Genomic DNA, 6,600 nt, shown 5'->3' on the forward strand with positions numbered 1-6,600 from the left:
GGTGGTACCTTTTTGGAAGGATATGGAGGTGGTTTTGCGGAAATTTTCCTCTCAAGATCTAAAAATCAGACAAGATGGTTCTCCTTTGGAGGCCATCTCAATTTTTTCACACTTTGAGACACAAACTAGTAGCCTTTTTGATAGACGCAGCAAAGACCCTCATTTTGCGGCTCTGGCTTCACAAATCATGCCCTACTCTGGAACAGTGGATAGACAAGGTGGACCTTGTTTACAACCTGGGAGGAGCTCACTAGCTGCTCTAGGGGCACACATGAGAATTTTATACATATCTGGGATCCTTGGAGGACCTGAAGGAGAGACCTTGGAGTGTCTTGAAGACCACTAGACCGTTTAGCGGAGTGAGACTGGACTGGATGTGGCTATGCTAGAGGCAGAGTATAGTGTGTTGGTCAGAGGTAGGCCCACGCGAGAGCTATGGACTGCCCCCCTCCCCTCCTGGCCCCTTCCTTCCCTCTCTTTACTTTTTTTCTTTTTTAATTTTAGTTAATTTCTCTTATTTTTTCTTGCTGTTTATAGATGTCGTTTTTGGATAGGTTGCTATAGTGATAATATGCATGGTTTAGGTAAATATATGAAGAGAGAATGAGTTACAGCTTTCGCACATGAGACTTGGAAGATCTCAGTTGTTGCATCTTGTTGTCAAATGTACTCCACAAGACTATCGAAACTACAGCTGTGCTCCCCAAGTTTAAGTCAATGTAATGCCATGTATGTTTTGTGATTTCTGGATTTGTGAAAATATTAATAAAAGTTGATTAAAATAATAATAATTTGGAGGCTGCCTGTAATACGGAAGCGGAGAGTCCAGGAATAGGATTTTCAGACGGTCGTCTTTGTATGAGGGAGTTTCTTTGTGATTTTCCTTAGTACCTCTAGTTGTGAATTGTAGGTCACTACTAGGAGGTACACGATTATTTCCTTCCTTCTCTGTGTATTGGAGTAGCTGATTTCTGGGTATTCTGGTGGCTCTTGTGATTTGATCATCAATTGGGGTGGGATGGTAGCACTAATTAAAAATGTCCTTTTAAGATGGTATAGATGTTCCTCTCTGTCTGTTACATTGGAGCAGACCTGGTTGTATCTGATTGACTGGCTGTAAACTATCAACTTTTTGAGGTGTTTATGGTGAAAGCTGTGCCATCTGAAGTATATGGGCTGACCAATCAGTTTTCGGTATAGGGATGTCTGTATTGAAATTTTTATGGTGGTGTCCAAAAAGTTGATTTCGGTATATGCGTAGCTTAATCTCACGTTAATGGTGAGGTGGAATGCATTGAATCTCTCGTAGAATTTTAATAGTTCCTGTTCGGTGTTGGTCACTATGATTATGATGTCATCCATGTTGTGGAAGTAGGCCAGTGGATCGCTGGAGCAGGAGGCCAGAAAAATCACTCTCCAGTTTCGTAATGAAAAGGTTGGCATATTACGGTGCCAGTGAGCTGCAGGAAAATCTCTTTGCCAAAGGAGAAACAATTGTGTGTGAGCATGAATCTTGTAACACAGATTCAGAGGCAACCCCATTGACCTCAAGGTGTGTGGGTAGGAGATCACTCGATCTTCATGTGGGATGTTGGAATTTAAGGATTCCACATCCATGGTAGCCAGGATGGCGCCATCGGCTAGGGGGGCCTGTGGTTGATAGTTTGTTCAGTAGGTCCGTGGTGTCTTGCAAGTAGCTGGTTTCTAACTTGCAACATATCATCTCTAATTCTTGAGCTGTTATCCACAGTTTCTTACAGTCCTGTTCACACTTCAAAGATTTTGCCTCCCACAACAACCTGTGATCAGCTCCCTCTTTAGCTAATCTCCTAAAATGCCCATTCTCCTTTAAGACAACTGCACTTTCTGCCTTCATCTGAGCAGCTTCTTTGAGAGTATTGTCCCTTCTCTGTGGAGTATCTCTGTCTGTTCCTCTATCAGTAGCCTTGGCCCCTTAAGCTCTTCTCCAAGCAGACACAAGTTAGCCCTTTCTTTATCCAACCATGTGTCATATTTCTTATTCACAGCTTGACAAGCTTCATCAAGAAATTTTGCGTAAGCTCGCATCTGCACAACTCCCTCCTGAACCCTAAGCAAGCACTCCCTGTCTGTCTCACTTTGGACCTCAGGGTCTGCACTGGCTGCACTTTCTGTTTCTCTGGAATCAGTCTTCCTTTCCTTCTCTACCACTTGAGACATGTCTATGCTAAATCTTCCCTGAGCGTTGGCTGAACTTGTAGCAACATGTTTACACCCTGACTTCATTTAGTGAGCATTTTTACACGCATCATACCCAGAAAACATTCCAGCCTGTTTGCTCCTTAATGGCCAGGTCAAATTTTGGAAATCTGACATTGTGTCACTTTGCATAGAATAACTCTACAAAGGTTTTGCATATCCAAGTAATTGTGACATTCTTTTTTCCACATATTGTACTTCATTTAGGTGGTAAAAATAGACCAATAGAATTTGTCTATATTTATTAAAAGTGCCAAAAGTGGGAAAACTTTCAAAATTTTAAATTTTTTTTTTACATTTTCAACTGCAATGTGTCAAATATCTGGAACTATACTGTACACATTTTTGATAAGATATATGCTTTAGTTTCTTTTTTAACTATTTACAAGACATACAAATTTAACATTAACTACACTGGCTAACAAAATTTCACTTTTTTTGCGTTTCTTTGATCAAATTGGGTCATTCGTATAGGAATCTCCCCACTGATTCTGAATTTGATTTCCATATTTGCGTGTCAGGTATAGTTTTTGAGTAACATGCATTAAAAATGTTACAACTTAATGGCAGTTCAAAAGGTATTTTTACGTGATTTTCTTCTGTATTTAGCAGCAAGAATATCTCCTTTTAATGTCCAACAGTAATCAGACAGCATGTTTGAGCTCCACTTGACTTGATAACACGATTCCATGATGAATATGTCCTGGTGGAATCACTTCTGTGTTGGTGATGAATCCTGCTTTCTTCTAGACGTAGCGGATGCCCTCTTGTTACCGACGCAGTCCTGGGTATAAACAGATCATGGGAGAGATCCTTGTATTGTTCCCTCATGTACTTATACATAGTTATTTGGTCACCCCTTAGCCGTCTTTTTTCCAGGGTGAAAAGTCCTAATTTTGATAGCCTCTCTGGGTATTCCAGTCCCGTCATTCCATGTATTAGTTTAGTCGCTCTTCTTTGAACCCCCTCAAGCACTGCAACATCTTTCCTGAGCACCGGTGTCCAGAACTGTACGCAGTATTCCATGTGGGGTCTGACAAGTGCCTTATATAGTGGGAGGATAATGTTCTCGTCCCTCACCCCTATACCTCTTTTAATGCACCCCAAGAATCTATTAGCTTTTGCAGCAGCTGACTGCTGACAAAGGCAAGGGAGTGGTCATAATATCTATTATTGGGCTAAAAATGTAGTTTTTTCAAGTATAGAGTATTAAGGCTGGATAGGCTTACCCGCAACAATGAATAATGTAATTGCGAAAAACTGGTGCCTGATGGACGATTACGGATGACAGATTCTGAATCAGCATTGAAAAATACATGAGAAACAGTACTCAGTGTCCAAGAGACAAAAACTTTGTTTACCAGTGTTACTACATTTCGAGGAGCATTTTGTTTTCCTATATCAAGCTAATATTGCAAATGCTCATAGGTATCAGAATGATACCCCACAAATAACGCCATAAAAAAACACCCATTAATGTATTCATTGAGGGGTGTCAGGAGTTTTTTTGACCCCAGAGCTTTTTTTCTGGAGGTAATACAATTTAGAAGAGAAAAAATAAATAATCACATTTCTGCAAATATGTAATTTTAAAGACAGTTTTTTTTTTCTATAGTGCACATAAAAATGAGGATTTGCACCCCAAAATGGATACTTCTGTTTGCCCTGTGTTCAGAAACATACCAGGTATGGCCCTAATTTTATATCTGTATGCACAATGGGGTGCAAAAGGGCAGCCGGTGGCTGTCAGAACAGACATTTTGCTTGAAGGTGTTTTAGGCCCTATTGCCCACTTGTAGAGCCCTTGAGAGGCCATAACAATAAAGAACCACAACAAATGACCTCATTTTCAAAACTAGACCCCTTAACCCGTTTGGGACCAGGCAGTGTAAATTTATGGCGCCTGGTCCTGGACTTAAAGCCTGCCGTAAATTTACATACACTTTAAGTCTCCTGCTCTGCAATCAATCAGAGGCAGGAATGGGTTATCAGCTGTTAGTAACAGCTGATAACCTGAAGAAGGCGACAGGAGGGGTTTTTAACCCTTCCTGCCTTCTGCTTCCCCCGAGTACACAGGGGAGGGGGGGGGGGGTAATGTGACCGCCTGGGTTTGCTGCTAGAGCAGAGCTGGAGGGTCAGACTAGACCCTGGACAGCTCTGCCAGTGACTAATGTCACTACAGGGGTTGCTTTCCCCTGTAACTGGGGCTCCTATGGATGCCCCAGCTACAGTGGGAAAGTGTTAAATAAAATAAATAAATAAATGTCCCCCAGAGGTCTTACATGACACCATGGGGCACATAGATAGTAAAAAAAACACAATTTCATACATCAGTAAAACAAAATTACAGAATAAAACAACAATACATACATAAGAAGGAAAATAACACGAAGCCGACGCCAACAAAAACCGTCGCCGCATGCGCCCTGTAAACCAAAACCATACATACTATATATCAATACGTCCAAAATAAATAAAGGAACCCATTCCCATACTTTATTTTAGCCTAAATATACTAAATAAAAAAAATTACTATAAATGGTAAAAAAAAAAATCATTATCATCATTTTACCCCCAAATAAAACTAAAAAACAGAAAAAAAAAGTCAGTGAAAAAGATATTTAAAAAATAGCCCTACATGTCACAGAAAAAAAACACAGCAAAAATAATTTTGATAGCTAAAGGAAAAAAAAAATAGGGCAGTGAAACCGCCACATGGGTAAAATCCCTAAAAAGTGCCTGGTCTTAAGGTATAAAACAGCTTGGTCCTTAAAGGGGTTGTCCCGCGCCGAAACGTTTTTTTTTTTTCAATAGCCCCCCCCGTTCGGTGCGAGACAAACCCGATGCAGGGGTTTAAAAAAAAAAAAACGGATAGTACTTACCCGAATCCCCGTGCTCCGGTGACTTCTTACTTACCTTGCGAAGATGGCCGCCGGGATCTTCACCCACGGTGGACCGCAGGTCTTCTCCCATGGTGCGCCGTGGGCTCTGTGCGTTCCATTGCCGATTTTGCCGATTACAGCCTCCTGATTGGCTGGAATCGGCACACGTGACGGGGCGGAGGTATGAGGAGCAGCTCTCCGGCACGAGCGGCCCCATTCAGAAGGGAGAAGACCGGACTGCGCAAGCGCGTCTAATCGGGAGATTAGACGCTGAAATTAGACAGCTCCATGGAGACAAGGACGCTAGCAACGGAACAGGTAAGTGAATAACTTCTGTATGGCTCATATTTAATGCACGATGTACATTACAAAGTGCATTAATATGGCCATACAGAAGTGCTGAACCCCACTTGTTTTCGCGGGACAACCCCTTTAAGGGCTTAACGAATTCATCTAGGGGTGTACTGTGTATTTTGACTCCACAGTTTTTGAATGAATCCAAATAAAACAGAAGGAAAAATTATAATTTTAATATGGAACTGAGTATGCACTACAGGTAGCAATCTGAATAATTTTAGATTTCACAGGCCCTTCCCAGCTTCTGCGTTTGCGTCTGGCATTTTGCTAACAGGCACATGTGCAGAAGCTGGGGAAAAGTCCATGTATAAAGATCCCATCCGTGTACATAATTCCATCTCCTCACATGGATGCGATCCGTGTGGGGAGATGAAACTAACTTTAATAATGCTTTTTTACACTTAATTTTTACTTTACACGATCGCAGTTATCAATTGGATATCGGTAAGCACTTGACCAGGGACCACATACCGCGGTCCCCGGTAACATCTTCCTGCTCTCGGCTACTCTTGCTAGCCAAAATCAAGAAGATGATTTCCCGGGCTCCCTAGCCTTCTGAGCATGCACCTGACACTTTATGTCTGGTGCACATGCACAGAAGGCGGAGTCAGGTCCTGGTAGGACCAGAATGCCGCAGGACATCATGGAGGATGGAGGTGAGCAGTTTCAGCTCCTCTCATGGATCGGATTCATAAGAGAAGCTGAAACGTTAACTTTATTTTACTTTTTATTTACTTTTATGCGATCATCGTTATCCATTATATGATGGCAATCGCATGACCAGGGGTTACATGCTGCAGCCCCGTATGACTGCTCCAGGTTCTCGGCTACCTTTGGCAGCCCTTAACAGGGAGCTGTCACCCACACATACCCCGGGGCTTTACTTTACAGGGCAAGTGTGTTTATATGGCCCTGTACAATAAAGCCCAGCCACCAAAGGATGTAAAAACCCATATAGGTTGTCTCAATTCTAGGTGGTTTGCTGCAGGGAGAAAACAGCTCCGTACATTGTGCAGTGGCCTAGATTGGTTTGCAGGCTCAGTACCATTCACTTCAGTAGGACTCAGCCTGTAGTACCAACTTCGACCACTGTGCAATGTACAGAGCTGTCTGCTTCCTGCAA

At 42.2% G+C, this 6,600-nt stretch overlaps 1 protein-coding gene across 1 annotated transcript in view; it reads right to left on the bottom strand.

The window, feature by feature from the left end:
• Positions 1-6,600, bottom strand: part of LOC136624384 (zinc finger protein OZF-like) — a 126,839-nt gene that overhangs the window by 34,290 nt on the left and 85,949 nt on the right. The window lies entirely within an intron of this gene.

The sequence above is a fragment of the Eleutherodactylus coqui genome, chromosome 4 (genome assembly GCF_035609145.1).
Source record: "Eleutherodactylus coqui strain aEleCoq1 chromosome 4, aEleCoq1.hap1, whole genome shotgun sequence".
NCBI classification, from domain to species: Eukaryota; Metazoa; Chordata; class Amphibia; order Anura; family Eleutherodactylidae; genus Eleutherodactylus; species Eleutherodactylus coqui.